The sequence below is a fragment of the Staurois parvus genome, unplaced genomic scaffold (genome assembly GCF_062004578.1).
Source record: "Staurois parvus isolate SC_StPar_1 unplaced genomic scaffold, SC_StPar_1.0 ptg000105l, whole genome shotgun sequence".
NCBI lineage: Eukaryota > Metazoa > Chordata > Amphibia > Anura > Ranidae > Staurois > Staurois parvus.
This window is the reverse complement of record NW_028317901.1, coordinates 4,135,643-4,154,934: the sequence shown is the minus strand read 5'-3', so window position 1 is coordinate 4,154,934 and position 19,292 is coordinate 4,135,643. Positions and strand designations below refer to the sequence as shown.

At 43.2% G+C, this 19,292-nt stretch overlaps 1 protein-coding gene across 3 annotated transcripts in view; it reads right to left on the bottom strand.

Annotated features, from left to right (window-relative positions):
* Window positions 1-13,492, bottom strand: part of PKM (pyruvate kinase M1/2) — a 38,065-nt gene extending 24,573 nt beyond the window's left edge. The window contains exon 1 of one of the 3 annotated variants that reach the window (XM_089671408.1): window positions 13,337-13,492. The gene's annotated coding sequence lies outside the window, so the exon portion shown is untranslated. Of the gene's footprint in view, window positions 1-2,745; window positions 2,875-13,336 lie in introns of those variants that run through there. The other 2 variants (XM_089671406.1, XM_089671407.1) reach the window with 2 other exon arrangements.
* Between the last annotated feature and the right edge of the window lie 5,800 nt (window positions 13,493-19,292).

The window sequence follows — 19,292 nt, the reverse complement described above, 5'->3', positions numbered from 1 at the left end:
GCACCATGGCAGTTGCAGATCAAACAAAGGCCAAGACAACAGTTTCCTTGGCATGTAATGCAGGCCATAGATGGGTCGAAAACCAGCCTTTTAAAAAAAAAAAAAACAAAAATGAAAAATAGGTCATTCAATAGGCCGACGTTACCAACGGTAAAAGAAAAAAAAAAAAAAAAAAAAAAACAGCCAATTTTCGTCCTGTCTACGGCCGGCATTTAATTACTTCTTCTCTTGCAGAGAGCTCCGCTATTATATTTGACATGAAAAAGTATTACGGTTGCAACAACTTATCCATTTGTATCCATTTCGGATACAGATGGTTTTATTCGTATACAAATAGATACATTGTTGCAACCACAATACTTTCATGTCAAATATAATAGCGGACTGGAATTCTTTTTCTTCTTCTTGCAGGTCACGGCTCATGCGCAGATTTTTTATCTGTAAAACGACTGGCCGATTTGCCCATCATTGCCGGGAAAATCGGCCGATTTTTTTCCAACTTTACGGATAAAAAAAAATGTGCCAAAACCCCAAAAAATGGCCGGCCAATTAACCCACTAACGGTGCAAAAATCGGCCGATTTTTTATTCGGCAGAAAAATCAGCCGATTTTCGACCCGTCTATGGCCAGCATTAAGGATAGGAGGGTTTAGTTCCGATTTAATAGGTTTAAATTTTACCATCCTGTGTGCTGCAGCATTTTCAGTCAAAAATGTTCATCATTTCAAAGAAAAAAAGGATACATCTTCCTACAGGACACAGCAATAACCCTGCCCCCACCTTTTTTTTTTTAGCAGAGCAGGGAATGGCAAGAACACCCTTCAGGTGTTTATTGCTCACTTCCTGTCTGGTGCATTTTCCCCAAAAGGCCTCAAAATAGCAATAAAAACCTGGACAGATACTAACACTTCTCTGCTTCACACTTATGTCAAACCTAGCCAGAGACTATTTGTTAGCTATCCAGACAGAGTAAAGCTGGTCAAACAGTAGTAGATTTGTGAACAAAAATTTGTATGAAATTTCTCAGTATAAAAGATAACTTGACGAATGTTGTTTGAAAGCACTTAAAAATGTTGATTGGTTTTTACATTCAATTTTGGATTGAATGTAATTCTCTGAATGAAAACACACAGCTTCTCAGAATTTTCTCATTACTATGGTTCAAAACAAACACTGAATTGACCCCATTAAAGAAGAATGGAAACCATTGATTTACAGTTAAAAAACAAAAAGTTAATGTGGAACTTTAGGAAAAAAAAATAAAAAAGGTGAACAGGCAGGAATTTTTAATGCAGAAGAGACACGCTTTGTCTCTTCTGCATTAAAATGACTTACTTGCCTGTCCACCCTTGTACAGCGAGCTACGCACGCACAGCTCACTATAAGTGTTATGTCACCCCTGCTTAGCGATCAACACCGGCCAGCGATCGAGACCCAGAAGTCAGCCAGGAGGGGAACCCCGGGATGCTTCATCACTGGAGCCAAGGAAAGTATAGCTGCTATAAATTCCCAACGAATGGCAGGAACGCTAACTGTCAAGCCATCAAATAGCTGGTGTCATAACTGATCACATGTACAGCACCATGGCAACTGCAGGTCAAACAGAAGAGAAGATGGCAGCTTCCTTGGCTGAAAAGGAAAGGAGGATTTAGTTTCGCTTTAATAATTAGAAAAGTCAAACAAACGTTTCTCTAAACTAAAAATCTCAAACAAACTTCAACTAGTAAATGGCCAGTTTAGGGCTTACTGCTTTCTCTGATGCCAGTAAGAAAACTCTCCCCTCTTTCCTGTGTGAAAGTAAGGTAAAATATCCACAAGAGATAGAAAACAAAAATCATGAGGGGCTCTAACTCTTCCTCATAAAAAACACACACAAAAGAAAAAAAAAAACAAAGCACAAACTAAAAAAGTTTTTGGCTGGAGTTCCATCCGAACATGTAAATACAAGAGCAGCACTAATAACAGCTAACAACCCTGTATAATAGACAATTCATACTGGCATGTATATTCCTACATTACAAGTCAATGCCTAAATCTTCATAAATACATAGAGCTTGGATGGTACACCTCCATTTGGGTCAAACAAGGAGAGATTCACTCTGCAGTTATTACTGGAAATCCAGCACAAGCTCCAGCTCATGTAATTACATCTGGACTAGAAGACACAGAGGACAGTATTGCCTTTAGAAGGCTTCCTTATATTTGCCCATCCTTGTAAAGCTGCACATGCCTCATATCCACGCACCTATTAAAACTACACCGCACGTGTACAGTGTTTCATTCACATACAAATCCTCACCCCCACTAAGAACTGGAAGTAAAACTAGCACCCACGTCTACCCAGCCGCATGTCAGATATGACTACAGGCAGAATGATCCCAGCACTGTTCCACTGCCCAGGATGAGTCACTTGCAGCAGAAATCACTGTGAAAATTTCCAACTTCGCATAAAAGAGTTACCTAGACTGACAACTTTCTATCTCTGTGCATTGAAATCCTCTCAATATCCTCTGCATTATAAGTACATACATTGGACATAAAAGTTTATAGTAAGCCTTCCAGTAATTCACTTTCATTTATCAATTAATAAGTCATCTTTTAAAACAAACATACTAAAAATAAACACATAAAATAAAAAAGTAAATATATGAAATGGATAAGCTGTGTATAGCTATGTGGATCTCAGTGTAGTGAAATATGGCTGAAAATAATTGAAAGGTATAGAGCATGGCAGGATGTCGCTTACGTAAGGCTTGGTGCTCTCTCCTCTCCTCCGACACGGATAATGGACTGATCCAGCAACCCTGCTAGCATCTCATGAGCTGCTGCATCCCTCCTCCTCTTGTAGGACATGCCACCGGAACGCCCCTCCCTCTGTCTGTAAGCCTAGACTCTACGTGCAACAGCACACGAGCATGTGACATATTCCACATTCTACTCTTTGCTTTATTCCCCCATACAGAAAGAGGTGATCCTCCTTTATTCCCCCCCCCCCATACAGAAAGAGGTGATCCTCCTTTATTTCCCCATACAGAAAGAGGTGATCCTCCTTTATTCCCCCCATACAGAAAGAGGTGATCCTCCTTTATTCCCCCCATACAGAAAGAGGTGATCCTCCTTTATTCCCCCCATACAGAAAGAGGTGATCCTCCTTTATTCCTCCCATACAGAAAGAGGTGATCCTCCTTTATTCTCCCCATACATAAAGAGGTGATCCTCCTTTATTCTCCCCATACATAAAGAGGTGATCCTCCTTTATTCTCCCCATACATAAAGAGGTGATCCTCCTTTATTCTCCCCATACATAAAGAGGTGATCCTCCTTTATTCCCCCCATACATAAAGAGGTGATCCTCCTTTATTCCCCCCATACAGAAAGAGGTGATCCTCCTTTATTCCCCCATACAGAAAGAGGTGATCCTCCTTTATTCCCCCATACAGAAAGAGGTGATCCTCCTTTATTCCCCCATACAGAAAGAGGTGATCCTCCTTTATTCCCCCATACATAAAGAGGTGATCCTCCTTTATTCCCCCATACAGAAAGAGGTGATCCTCCTTTATTCCCCCATACAGAAAGAGGTGATCCTCCTTTATTCCCCCATACAGAAAGAGGTGATCCTCCTTTATTCCCCCATACAGAAAGAGGTGATCCTCCTTCATTTCCCCCCCATACAGAAAGAGGTGATCCTCCTTCATTTCCCCCCCATACATAAAGAGGTGATCCTCCTTTATTCCCCCCCCATACATAAAGAGGTGATCCCCCTTTTTCCCCCCCATACATAAAGTGGTGATCCTCCTTTATTCCCCCCATACATAAAGAGGTGATCCTCCTTTATTCCCCCCATACATAAAGAGGTGATCCTCCTTTATTCCCCCCATACATAAAGAGGTGATCCTCCTTTATTCCCCCATACATAAAGAGGTGATCCTCCTTTATTCCCCCATACAGAAAGAGGTGATTCCTCCTTTATTCCCCCCCATACATAAAAAGAGGCGATTCCTCCTTTATTCCCCCCCATACATAAAAAGAGGTGATTCCTCCTTTATTCTCCCCCATACATAAAGAGGTGATCCTCCTTTACTCACCACATACATAAAGAGGTGATCCTCCTTTACTCACCACATACATAAAGAGGTGATCCTCCTTTACTCACCACATACATAAAGAGGTGATTCCTCCTTTATTCCCCCCATACATAAAGCAGTGATCCTTCTTTATTCCCCCCCATACATAAAGAGGTGATTCCTCCTTTATTCACCCCATACATAAAGAGGTGATCCTCCTTTACTCACCCCATACATAAAGAGGCGATCCTCCTTTACTCACCACATACATAAAGAGGTGATCCTCCATTGTCCATCCCATACATTAGAGGTGATCCTCCAGCTAGGCACTATATATAACAAGTACAGGTAGACCTTTTGGCCAGTCCAGTTTATTTCAGAATAGTTTTACTTATCAGAACTTGTAATTAGTAGTATTGATTCTTACTGCCAATGATAACGCCAACAAATCTCACCTTCAACAACCCCTTTGATGGCAAAGTTATGAGTTTATATTCAACAGATCTAACAATTATCAGTTAGGAAGTACACATTAGGCTCCATTCACAATTGTCAAGCAACTTTGAACATAAAGTCGGATGACAAGTCGCAGCCCATTGTTTTCAATGGCACCCATTTGGATCTATACAACTTAAAGTTGTAGCGACTTTGACAAGGTTCCTGCACTACTCTGATGCGACCTGAGTGCCAGAGAGTGTAAAGTCACATCAAAGTTGCACTGGAAATCATCGCACAAGTGTGAACGTAACCTTAGGGAAACAAAGTGACCTGAAGAATCCCCAACATGACAGTTTTCTTTGCTAATTAAAAGTAAGCTTCATTAATGCCACAATTGGATTGTAAGCTCCCTAGAGCAAGGCCCTCTAAACCCTCCTGTATTGGATTGCAACTGCACTGTCCACCTTAATATTGTTGGCGCTATATGAATCCTGTATAATAATTTCATATTCTAGGTAACCACAGGCACAGATGATGCAAACACAGTAGTAGTATGGCACAATAAAGTTTGGTGTGGTTTTGTGAGCCATGCACCATTATTTCCATAGATTTCTGCTCTGCATTAAACTGCTGCAATCAGTTGTCAATGTCACCTGAAGAAGGATAAGCTGCAATATCGAGTACCATGAGACATACAGACTACTAGTACTTTCCTCTTCGTTTCACTCATTCCAATACTACACACTTATGGCAGGGGAAGTACATACGAAGTACAGCAAAGCCTGTTCAGTAGGATATTACTCAGCTATTCCGTTTATTTCAGAATACGGGAAGTCTCTGACTAAGCAGTGAGGAAGTGAAGAGCGATTGGGTAATAGTAATACTCAAAGGATAAGAACGAGCTAGATGGACAGACACAGGCAATCCTTCTAAGCAGCTAGTACACGTTTGTTAGTAAGGACTCCCTTACTGAATACACGTCGGTTACTGTTAGGGCATATAGAAAGAACGGTTTTCTACACGTCCTGTTCACACTGCAACACAGCTAGGAGGAGCAGAGAGCTGCAGTAACATGCAGACATGTAGCTTTTTAGTGCACTACACAGGAAGGCACCACAGATCACCTTGCTGCTGTGCTGCTTGTTTTAACCACTTGCCTAGAGGGCACTTATACCCCCTTCCTGCCCAGGCCAATTAACAGCTTTCAGCGCTGTTGCACTTTGAATGACAATTGCGCAGTCATGCAACACTGTACCCATATGAAATTTTTATCATTTTTTTGTGACAGATAGAGCTTTATTTTGGTGGCATTTAATTACCTCTGGGTTTTTTATTTTTTCTTAAACCAAAAACCACTGAAAATTTTGAAAAAAAACGTTTACTTATTGTTGTAAAATTTTGTAAATAAGTGATTTTTCTCCTTCACGGATGTGCGCTAATGAGGCTACGCTGATGGGTATTGACAGGCATCACTGATGGGCACTGAAAGGCAGCACTCATATATGGCACTGACTGGCATTGATGGGTGACACTGAAAGGCAGCTCAGATGGACACTGGCAGGTGGCATGGATGAGCACTGAGAGCTGGCACTGATGGACACTGACAGGTGGCACTGCTGGGGCTACACTGATCATCAGGGCACACTAATCATCAGTGCCCTGATGATCAGTGTACAGGTCTTCTCCGAGGAATGCCGATTACCAGCTCTCCTCTCCTCACGAGCTGTTAGCGTGACAGCTCGTGGGAAGAGAAATGCCAATAACCGGCATTTTCCGGTTTACATGCGATCGGCTGTGATTGGACACAGTTGATCACATGACCGCGCCGACATCTTTGGCTCTTTCCGTGGATCGGTGAGGGACACAGTGCACCGCCGATCGCCTCATGCTCCGAAAGCCGCGCATGCATGGTTAGAATGGGAGGACGTCATATGACATACTCCCAGACAGAACAACCAGAGAACCACCTTGCGTCCGTCATATTTCTATATGGCGGAGGGGAGGTGGTCAAAAAAGCAGAAACAAAACATATGACCATTAAATCCTATGGAACTCTTCACACTGTTCAGTTGCAAGTCCATTGCATTTTTCAAAGTCCTGCTTGCTGCATTTTTTGTATTAAAAAAAAAAAAAAAAAAAAAAAAAGAAGAAGAAGACGCACTAAAAACAAACCTCCCCATTGAACCAAATGGAAAACACATAAAAATTGCATCAAAAACGCACCCGCGGTTGCTTTTTTTGGTGCATTTTTTTTATCACTTTTTCACAGGTGCATAACACACTTGAAACAAGGCAAAAATGCATATGCGTTTTTACCGTGTTTTTGCAAGTAAACAATGTGAAAGTAGCCTAAATGTCACTTTGTGACACTTGAAATAAAAGTTAAACAAAAAATGTAATCAGCACAATGCACTGAGCATCCCTTTAAAAAGCTCACAGTAAGCATATCACTCCCTAGAGTCTTTCCAAGATTAAAGAGGTTCTAACGGCTGGACATTTTTTTACCTTAATACATTCCCTGCATTGTGTCTCAGTGTTTACATCACCCCCTCCCCCCATATGCTTCCCTGAGCCTGGGATCACACTGATGCGGAGCGGAATTCACAGCGTTTTCCATGCAAATTCCGCACCACATCAGAATCACACCTTGTTCATGCGAACCACTGCGGGTGTGTATGTTAAGCTAACAACACCCCGAAATCGGTTTGCAAAACGCGGTGCTATGTGCAGAATCGGATCGCATAGGTGTGAATACCCATGCGATCCGATTCTAGTGTGGACCAAAAAAAAGGGTCCTGCATCATTTTGGTGCTGGTGCGGTGCGATTAGAGCCATACAAAATGGCTCCAATCGCACCACACATAAATCACATGTGATTTGCACAGGAATGCGGTATAGTTCCTATGTGAATCACATGCTATGCACCGCACTGCATATACGTGAACCTGGGCTGAGCCTGGAATTGATCCAGTGCTGTGTCCGTCTGCAGCTGCTCTCTTCTCTCTCTGCACAAAGAGGCAGCAATGGGAGCCATTGGCTCCTGCTGTTGTCAGTCAAATCCTGTGAGAGGGGGGGGGGGGGGGGGCAGGTTAGAGCCACAGTGCGTGTCAACAAACACACACAGCCTAGCTGAGGTGCTCGTCATAAGAAGTCCCAGACCACCAGCAGGGGACCCCAGTAGAGGAGGCTCAGGTCACCCTGTCCAAAACTATTGCACAGAGAAGGTAAGTATAACATGTTTTTATTTTAATTAACCCCCCCCCCCCCAAAAAAAAAAAAAAAAAAAAAAAACAATTAAAGTGAAACTTTACCCAAAAGGGAAAGTTCTGCGCTCTCTCCCCCACCATATTTGAAACTTTTTTTTGGAGGGAGGGTAACAGCTCCCTCTTCCAGGACAGGCGAGTGTCTATTTATTAAAAGTCAGCAGTTTTTGTAGCTGCTGACTTAATTTTTGCAGAACTGACTGAAGAACCGCTTTAAGTGTTACAATCACCAAGATTTTAGAGCACAAACATAAAAGCCTACTACTACCTACCTGCCTATTGTGATAGATACTGAAGCAATGTATTTAAAGTGGAAATCAAATCATTTTTTGTTATAAGAAAGGGAACCATTCCATCTGGTAAGTGATGTCCTTACTCCGATTTCCCATGTGACCAGAGGCAGAGACATCAGTAGATACTGTAAAACATTTTAGCTTGAGTTCCACTTCAAAGTATACCTGTCAGAGAACTATATGGGCTGTCATTGCTGACCATCTTCTAAATATATTTGCTTGAATGTGTATGGCTTCAGTCCCAGACCTGGGGCAAGAACACAGCAGGTAATGTCACAGCAATGTCAGATGGCTGCACTGATAGACTGCAGAAGAGACAAGAAACTCTGTAGACAAAATTTGGTGCCGGAGGGTTCCTGTTGTACATTTCGGGGTGGGAAGGTCTCCGTTTCTAATATACACATGGCAGCTGTGCTTAAAGTTTCTGATACGAAAAGTATTGTACACATGATCAGAAAACTGGACGAAAAATACCACTTTCCAAGTGATCGTGTGATAATCCGATCGTTCGTACACAGCTTTCGAGAGCCGATCATGACAGTTCATGTAAAATTATCTGAAGGGACAAACAGGAAAATGCTTCTTGTACGATAACAGAACAAACAATTTTTGTGTAATTAGTACAGTATTCGTCCATAGAAAAAAACAAATTTGAGCTACCAAGATGCTCAGAAATATCACATCACTTCTGAAGTATTCTGTCATAGGATAATTTTCATAACTTTAGTAACCTATTGGTTTTTGATATGGGACTAGCATGTAATAGAAAAAAAAAAAGCAACAAAAAAAAAAAACGACCGGTCATTCGTCCCATATTCTCATCATGTGTACGAGGCTTAAGAGAAGGGTAAGAAGTTACAAATGTACACAGAAAGCCAAAATCTGACTCCAGTAAGATACTGAAAATTAGGTGCTGATGAAATCAGTAAATATAATCATATACAATTATTTAACAAAGTCAAAATTTGTTTCCAAAAAATGGGGAAGGGTTAGGACCTCTGCTTCTTACTACTGTATGTCTCTCTTCTAGGGAGACTCAGCCTATTTGTCCTGATGACCAATGTCTCCAGTATAGAAAGTGATGGCACATCTTATATTTTCTAGTTATCATTTGAAAAGGAGGTGAAAAAAGTCTTGCAATGGGAAAACCTGTTCTGATTACGAAGGTGGATATTTCCTTCTGCTTTAGACAGATCTCCTTTTATTTCCTGTTGTATTTCTAGGGCAGGAGGTATAGGGAAAGCTCCACAATGGGGAAGAGATATAAAAAAAAAAAAACCCAACGGGTTTAAACCATTCCCTACTTAATCCAAAACCCACTAAAGAGTTTCTGGCTTTACAAACACCATAATTAATTTCAATAGAAAAGCAGCTATACTTTATCCAGGATGTGACAGTTTTAAATTATGTGTGTGGTCAGAAAAAAAAAAAATCGATGTAGATCGGCCTCTCTCAAACAGGGTTCCATATATAGTTCCATACTTAGTCTGGCTGAAAAAAAAAACAAAAGTCCACTCAGTTTAACCACAAAAAAAAAAAAAAAAAGTTATAATCCTATACCCACAGTTGATCCAGAGGAAGGCAAAAAAAACCAGCAAAGCATGATCCAATTTGCTCCTGCAGGGAAAAAAAATCCTTCCTCGTCCGAGAGGCAATCAGATATTCCATGGATCAACTTTGCCTATAAATGTTAGTATCCCGTTATATTCTGTGTATCTAAGGAACAATCCAGGCCTTTTTGGAAGCAATCCACTGAGCTGGCCAGAACCAGCGCTTGAGGGAGTCTATTCCACCAGTGCTAGGTTACTCCAGGGGTTCGTAGGGGCTCCTTGAAAAAAAGAGGAGAGGGAGATCTCCTGCCCACAGCACCACCAACATGAGAAAAAAAAATTTAATTTTCACTCTCTATTTTCTGGCAATTATTATTTAATTCATGGTTATGGAAACCCCATTCTTTATTCTTCCCTGAGACCTGAAAACTATTTCACAGATCCCTGCATGGTGGGTTGAAGGTACCTGATGTAAAGCATAATAGGCGATGCTCTTGGGAGATATGCTCCTATAACATAATGAAACCTCCTACAGTATCATCTGACGTTTTTCTTCCTATTACTGGTAGAGACTTGTTCAGCTATGACATTGTGAGCTGCTACATGTAGGAAAAAAATCCTGCTGATGACTGAGACCAGAGGAACCCAAAGGAATCTGGATAATCAGATGTGTGACACTAATCTAGCACAGTAGGGTGTACTCACAGTGGGTACTATTGAACCAAACCATGCCCAAGCTCAATTGTCCCCCCTCCCCTGCATGCTTACATCATCACCTCTACCAATCAGACCGCAGTGATCCCTGCCTTCTGTGCCGAGTTATCTCCTAGCACAGAAATCACTCACAGTGAAATAAACTGCACCGGACTACCTCTTCCAAGTGGTCGAGGGCACAGTACACCTAACTGTCCCCAGGCTTCAGAGAAATCAAACTACACAAGCAAACCAGGCCAAGGGGGTTATAACTGCCAGTGTGACTATGCTGACAGTATGAAGGTCTTACTAGCTAACCTACCATGTGTCCAGGAATGGAATCATTCAGATTTGCATTGACTTTATCATGGTTTACTCTTCATTTCTATTGTGCTCCTGCTCATCTACTCCAGCAAAAGCCATATTGGATTAACGGCTGAGCTGCGGGAGGCTTGGATCATCAATGTCCTGTTCTGCTGATTAGGTTATTGACTTATGCAGCTCTTGTTCTAATCAATCACTGACCTGAGTAGCAAATGCTTCAGCTATGACTTCCAATGACCTTGGAAAGGGCGCAGTGCATCCTACCGCATGATGCTAAAGATAGCACAGCTATAGATATCCGACACTCTATACAGCACAGTCTCCATGAAGAAGGCATGCATTCATGGCAGTAGAGAGAAGAAAGACTCTTTAATGAACATGGGGAATAAGAGAACATATCCCGGATTATTTCCTCAATTTACAACAGACACTAACAGGAGGTTATTTCAGAAAGGTGAGCAGGATTTCATCATTAAGGCGTATCTACCAAGATTAAAAATACATTGGAAAAAAAAAGGAAGATTACACGATACCCCATTCAGAGGGCTGCTATCTTCTATGTATCAACCCTGACATCCGATCAGTGAGATACAAAACAGAAAATAAAAACATGAAACACACACAAAAAAAATAAAAATAGAAAATCGACAGAAATAAAACAAAGAACATATGAAATAATAATTGCAAAAATAACACAAACATACAAAAAATATAACAATGGTCAAAGCTTCCTTTTTAGAGTTTATTCAGGTCTTTTACACAGGCGTAGTGTGGTCTGATGAGGTGGGGATCCATGAACAGATGTCCTGCTGAATCATAGCAGAACGGGATGCATATCGTTTTATGTGACATCCATGTCCGCTCAGTGTTTAGCGCCATTTAAGAACTGGAGCATGCATTCAGAAACCTGTTTGATACATATCTTGGTTTTCTATTGGAACAACCTATATATTCAGATGCTGTATAAAGAACCCAGATATTTTTGCTTTTTTTGGGGGGGGGGGCCTAGATGGACTACATCCACCTGCCCATTGACTTCCATTGGACTTCTGATTAGGTTCTCATGAAAAACTGACAGATTGAGTTGATCTGACCACCCGTGTGAAAGAGGCCTTAGAGTACATTGAATGACATCATCCCCTGTGCCAGCCAATGATGGGGGGGGGGGGGTAGGAACGCCAGCACTGAGAAAAAGATGTTGGCGCTGGGCCTTTGGACAGGTTAGTAATAAAGAGGAGCTTCAGTCTCCCCCCAAAATATGAAGCTGCTGCTGACTTTTAATATAAGGACACGTACCTGTCCAGGGATCCAGAGATGTCCTCACCCAAGCCGATTCTTCAATGGTCAGATGCAGGGGCCGGCATCGTAGGTAAGAGAAGCTGACAGTGAAACCTTGCGGCCTCACAGCTGGGTTCCTGCTGCGCTTTGTCAATGGCGCCTACAGTCTTCTGGGACCTGTGATGTGCCCCAGAAGGCTGTGGGGGGGGGGGGGGGGGAGGAGGTGGTGAATGTTGCCATGGCGAATTGACTGAAAGTGGGAGCGGGTATCTGTCAAAACTAGGTACCTGCTCTCCCCTCAAAATGGACAAATGTGGCAGTGGAGGAGTGCAAACAAATGAATGGTCAAACAGCCTTTTGGGACCTGTGATGTGACCTGTAGGCGGGGGGAGGGGTTGAATGTTGCTGGGGAATTCTAAAGGACAGTGGGAGCAGGTACCTATCAAAACCAAGTACCCGCTCTCCCCTTTCCCCCAAAAGTGGCAGTCGAGGGGGGGATGGGTTGCAAACAAGCAGAATGTCCCCTGCTGGGTGAAGTTCCGCTTTAAACTGAAATGCTTCTGATCGGTCTGGATGGAAAACCTGATGAGAAGAATGCAGATCATTCGATATGATTAAGTGTATGCATGCATTGAGTAATTTTCTGATTAGGCAGTAAACCTGACATTCGGACTGTAAATAAAGCCATTCTGAGCATTATCCACCATAACGTTGGCCGTACATGCTTTAATAAACGATCAGTTTGTGTGTATGGGGATAATAGCAGACAACCCATTCATTGAATATTGCCACACATGGGAAAGTGGCTTTCGCTTGACAGTACAACGGAAACGTTATCGATTGCATTTCTGTTGTCACCATGCAATGTCATTATCCGATTGTTTCAAATCCAAATTATGATGAATGCATCTCATTGCTGCAGATCGACACCAAAATGATCGATCATTTTCCAACCCGGATGACTGACCCAGATTGATTGAAAATCTAAATCGATCAGAAGGGAAGTGACGCCTATTTGATTGTTTGCTGGTCTGCTGGAATTTTACGTTGATTGCACATGATGATCATGGCGCCTCCATTAGAGGACACAGAACGGTCCCTTCTGTCAGGCAGGCCACGCCTACTCCTGGTCTCCCTGGTAACCTGTGATGCAGCACTTTATAGAAGAGGAGCCATGTTCTCCTGAGAGGAATCCCTGACATCATGTCACACCCACCTCCACTATGGAATGGGGGGGGGGGGGTGACAGAGCCAGCCCGACCCCTGCATACAGTACAAGACCCACTAGGCCTCACACCTCCATGAATGAATACAGCGGAGGGTTCTCCAGGCTCCATCCAGTCCCATTATAAATACAGCGAGCCGAGCCGCCCTCTATCCCATCACATGTACTAGAGTCTCCTGTACAGAGGAGCGGCTCAGGTTACTGATTACCTGTCCTGGGAGTGTCCTCACACCGCGTCCTCTCTCTGTCTCTGTCGCCCGACTGACAGTAGCCGGCAGCTACTCAGCACCAAGGTGATCCCTGCAGAGCCGCTTCACCAGCCCACACCTGCCGCACAGATCCCTCCGCCACTCTCTCGCAATGCTACAAGGCAGCCTACCCCAACAAATATCCCCTCCCTGCGGCTCGCACTATCAGGGCGTGTGCCCTATTACTAAACACGGCCCAGCGAGGGGATAATATCGGTTCACATAGAAGGTAACAGAAAAGGATTATTTCGCGGAGGGATCACGTTGGCAAGGACAATGACTGACGCATTTTCATTGCCGGCCAATCAGAAGGCGGGAGTAGAACACATGCTTGGTGCGTGGAAGATGTGCTGAGGCGCGCATGGCCGAATGAATCAGCCGCATCATCACCGGCCTGTCAGAGAGGCTGAAGTGCGGCTGTTATGGCGGAGGTGGAAGGCTGGGATTCGGTCCTCTCTGTATCCAGTGAAAGGAATTCATAAACTGCATTGTCAGTAATGGCAGCCAGGTCTGCTTTACAGGTGTGGACCCCTCATTGAGCAGCAGCTTTACTACCCCTTTAGGGCTCATGTACACTGCAGCTGATAAACTCACGTTTAGGATCTGTTCAGTGTTTTTTTCAGCAGCCCGTGAGCTCTTCATAATGTTTTCCTATGTGTCCATGTACAGCTCTTCATTTACAGTCATTTTTTTGAATGCAGAAAACTGGCGTTTAGCAATTTTATCAGCGTTTCAAACGCAAAATGCGTGTAAACTCTGCAAATTGCATTTATATTTTTTTTTTACCTCTTAAAGTTCCCTATGCTGTCCAGAGCCTTTTTTCATCTTAAAAAATGCATGCAAAGTGTTTTCAAGGTACTCAAATGGACAAAACACTGAATACAGGATGTTCCTACTAAGCTTGTCACACATTGTAATGATTAATTCACACCTCAGACCTCTCCCACACTTGAACACAAGATATGTTAACCCTTGATGCCCACATCACACAAATATGCAGCCTCACAGAACTGGGCTTTTTTCCCGCGGGGCCGCTTATTTGTGTACCTGTCTTTATGCTGGGAGCACGCCACACTGTGCGCTCCCAGCACAAACACCGCGGGGTCACTGAGAGCCCAGAGTCACGTTCTAACGATCAGGACCTGGGATGCCCAATTACGGGTCACATGATCATTGTAATAGCTTCTGATTGGCTATCACAGTGATCAGTCACTGCAGCCTGGTCCCCTTGTATTTTTCCTCTCTGAATGGAGACGAGAGATACATTGTATCTCTAACTCCTGGCATAGAGAGAAAAAAAAATGTTTGTAGAATAATACCTAGATCAGGGTTTGATCTAGTTCAGAGCCAGGGTTATTGTCAAGGTCAAAGAGTCAGGATTTAAAAAAGAAATTGGTATCGGTGTCAGTGTGTTTTAGGTTAAAAAAAAAAAAAGACAAAAACAAAATGCGCACTATTGTTTCTGGGCTGTACTACAGGTATAAACAACATACACATATGTGGTATCGCTGCAATCGTCAAGAGCTAGAGAATGTATTTTGGGTTGTTCTTTGATGGTAATAACAGGAAACACAGCTAAATGAAAAAAAAAATTTTTTATTTTTTTTTTACTATTTTGGGCCAGTTTTCCTTTGATAATAAAAAAAAAAGCAGGAGATATTCATTACCATTTACCACCAAATGAAAGCCCAATTTGTCCTGAAAAAAAAACACGGTATAATTCACCTGGATGTAGAAAGTAGTTGTAATGATATGTATGGTTTTACTAACATGTCAACATTGCAAAATTGCACTTCGGCATTTAGATTTGTTTTACCCTTAGGCATGAAGGGGTTAATGACCATTCATACCTCAAATTCCTCATGAAGACCCCCTGCCAGGTGGCCTTAATGACTCCCTCCACCAGATACTTTCCCACCCTTGGAAACAAAAGAAATGTTAATGAGCAACTCACACCTAAGCTAATTTCAACACATACTTCTGTCTCTGCTTCTACTCTCTGTATTTCTCTGAAACAGTCTGACATCATGCATCACTTTTTTTTTTAGACAGCTTCCTGTTGGCATTTAACCACTTGCCTACCAGGTACTCTATACCCCCCCCCCCCCCCTTCCTTCCCAGGCCAATTTTCAGCACTGTCGCACTTTGACAGTTGCATGGTCATGCAACGCCGTACCCAAATATCATTTTTCTCGCACACAGAGCTTACTTTTGGTGGAATTTAATCGCCATTGGGTGTTTTATTTTTTGCACTATAAACAAAAAAAGAGCAAAAAAAAATTTCTTTGTTTCTATTATAAAATTTTGCAAACAGGTAATTTTTCTCCTTCACTGATGTGCATTGATGAGGCTGCACTGATAGGCATTGATGAGGAGGCACTGATGATGCTGCACTGATAGGCGACACTGACAGCCCTGACTGGCAGCACTGCAGGTCATTGATCATCAGTGCCGATCTTCTCTGTGACAGCTGCCAGTTATGGGCCGTACTTTCCTCGAGTTGTGAGTGTAAGGAAAGTGCTGCCGATAACCGTGATCGTGATCTGCTGTGACATTGGACACAGCTGATAATGTGGTAAAAGGCTGCTGTGATTGGCCTTTTACCTCAGCATGTGATCAGCTGTGTCCATAGGACACATTGATCACGGAGATCACTGGGTTGCATGCCCCTGGGGGCTTTTTACCTCAGCATGTGATCAGCTGTGTACGTAAGACACAGCGATCATGGAGATCACCAGGTTGCACACCCCTGGGGGCGCACGGGAGGACATCATATGACACCCTCCCAGAACTGGGTAAACGCGCTGTAGCCATCATTCGGCTATAACACGGTTATCAAGTGGTTAATTACCACTGGGGTTTTTATTTTTCGCTAAACCAATAAAAAAAGACAAAATTTTGAAGAGAAAATTAAAAAAAAAAAAGTTTTTTCTTAGTTTCTGTTATAAAATATTGCAGGACCTTACCCTAGGTCAGTGATGGCAAACCTTTTTGAGCCCGAGTGCCCAAAACTGCAACACAAACCAACTCTTTTATTTCAAAGTGCCAACACTGCAATTAACCACTTGCCTACCTGGGCGCATTGACAGACGGCACTGATCGGTGGCACTGCTGGGCATCATTGATGGGCGGCACTGCTGGGCAGCACTGATGGGCGACACTGCTGGGCAGCACTGACAGGTGGCACTGCTGGGCAGCACTGACAGGTGGCACTGCTGGGCAGCACTGACAGGCGACACTGCTGGGCACTGATGGATGGCACTGCTGGGCATCATTGATGGGTGGCACTGATGGGCGATACTGCTGGGCACTGACATGTGGCACTGCTGGGCAGCACTGACAGGTGGCACTGCTGGGCAGCACTGACAGGTGGCACTGATGGATGGGACTGCTGGGCATCATTGATGGATGGCACTGATGGGCAGCACTGATGGGCGACACTGCTGGGCACTGATGGATGACACTGCAAGCAATCTCACCTCTGGCAGCGTCGGTGTGGCTTCCAACCCAGCAGCTCATTCCCATCCACGCTGAACACGTTGCCCCTGGCCCCGGAGCAGTGTGGGAGCCTCTTCCTCTCTTCCGCGCCCATCCCCGGGTACATCACCCCTGGTGCCAGAGCTGCATTGGAGCCGTTTCCTCTCGTCCACGCCCACCCTGGCCCCAGAGACATGTGGGAAATGTAGTTTGATGGGGATCCAGTGTGGACGAGATCTGGATGGCCGGTCCATGCGCGCTCATCATCCTCTTCTTCCTGGCGTGCCCACTGAGATGGCTCTGCGTGCCAGCTTTTTTTGGAAAGGGCAGGGACTTTTTTGAACGCAAAACATTGCGTTTTTGGTTCTATAGACTTCAATGGGAACGCTACAGAAAAGCATGTATTATGTTTTTGTTGCATTTGTGCTGCGTTTTCATGCCTTTTGCGTTTAAAATCTGCCTAGCAACAAAAAAAAATGCAAAATGCAATGCAGAAACACCTTAAATTCAACCTGCATAAGTACCTAGACTAAGTCAAGGTAGAGGGAACTATGAACAGTTCCAAATACTAGTCAATATTGGCACAAAACCTTCAGGCTTCTGCTAGAAAGCTGAACATGAAGAGGAACTTCATCTTTCAGCATGACAATGACCCAAAGCATACATCCAAATCAACAAAGGAATAGCTTCACCAGAAGAAAATTTAAAGTTTTGGAATGGCCCAGTCAGAGACCAGACCTGAATCCGATCGAAAATCTGTGGGGTGATCTGAAGAGGGCTGTGCACAGGAGATGCAATCTGACAGATTTGGAGTGTTTTTGTAAGGAAGAGTGGGCAAATATTGCCAAGTCAAGATGTGCCATGCTGATAGACTCGTACCCAAAAAGAGTGCTGTAATAAAATCAAAAGGTGCTTTAACAAAGTAATAGTTTAGGGTGTGCACACTTATGCAATCATATTATTTTAGTTTTTTATTTTTACTTCCTTCCACCTAAAAGATTTTACTTTGTTGCTCAACTGAGTTGTGCAGTTTATAGGTTACATTAAAGGTGGGTAAAGTTCTGAAATGATTAATCTCTCATTTTTTTACATCACAGAAACCTGACATTTTAACAGGGGTGTGTAGACTTCTTATATCCATTGTAGGTATGCCCATGTGAATGAGGCTTATCCAGTAGGAATTTGAAGTGTGGGAACGCTCTTCATAAAATATGGATTGTAAAAGGACTTTTTGAGTTTTTTCCATTTTTTGGGTTTTTATTTTATCACATATTCTTCACTTTTTGCTATATATTTATCACATGGATGAAATCAATTTCTTTGGCCATATGTTTTTCTATTCACATATAGGACATTAGAATGTATAGTAGACTGCACTCTTATAAATCCTAAATAATTATTTTTAAAAGTGCTCTGTGCATATACACAGCTTTAAAAAAATTAAAGGAACACTTTGAAAACAAATCTGATTTCATTGGGGAAAAATATCATGCTGGATATCTTTAGTGATATGGGCGGTAATGTGTTAGGAATGTGAGGATGGCTCATTGTTTGATGGCAATTAAAATGATCAACCTACAGAGGACTGAATTCAAAAGACACCCCAAAAATCAAAGTGAAAAAATGATGCAGCAGGCTAGTCCATTTTGCTGAACTTTCTTTGCAGCAACTCAAAATGGTACTCAGTAATATGTTTGGCCCCCACATGCTTGTATGCATGCCTGACAACATTGGGGCATGCGACTAATGAGACAACAGATGGTGTCCTGGGGTATTTCCTCCCAGATCTGGACAAGAGCATCACTGAGCTCCAGGACAGTCTGATGTGCAACCTTTTGGCATCTGATGGACCAAAACAAGATATCCCAGAAGTGTTCTATTGGATTTAGGTTAGGCGAGCGTGGGGGGCCATTCAATGCTATCAATTTGCTTCATCCTCCAGGAATTGCCTGCATACTCTCACCACATGAGGCTGGGAATTGTCATACACTAGTAGGAACCTAGGACCCACTGCACCAGCGTAGGGTCTGACAATGGGTCCAAGGGTTTCATCATAGTACCTAATGGCAGTCAGGGTGCCATTGTCTAGCCTGTAGAGGTCTGTGCATCTCTCTATGGATATGCCTACCCAGACCATCACTGACCCACCACCAAAATGGTCATGCTGAATAATGTTACGGGCAACAATGTTCTCCACAACTTCTCCAGACCCTTTCACATCTGTCACATGTGCTTAGGGTGAACCTGCTCTCTGTGAAAAGCACAGGGCACCAGTGGCGGACCTGCCAATTCTGGTGTTCAATGGCAAATGCCAGTCAAGCTCTATGGTGCCGGGCAGTGAGGACAAGGCCCAGTAGAGGATGTCAAGCCCCCAGGCCACCCTCATGAAGTCTGTTTCTGATTGTTTGGTCAGAGACATTCACACCAGTGGCCTGCTGGA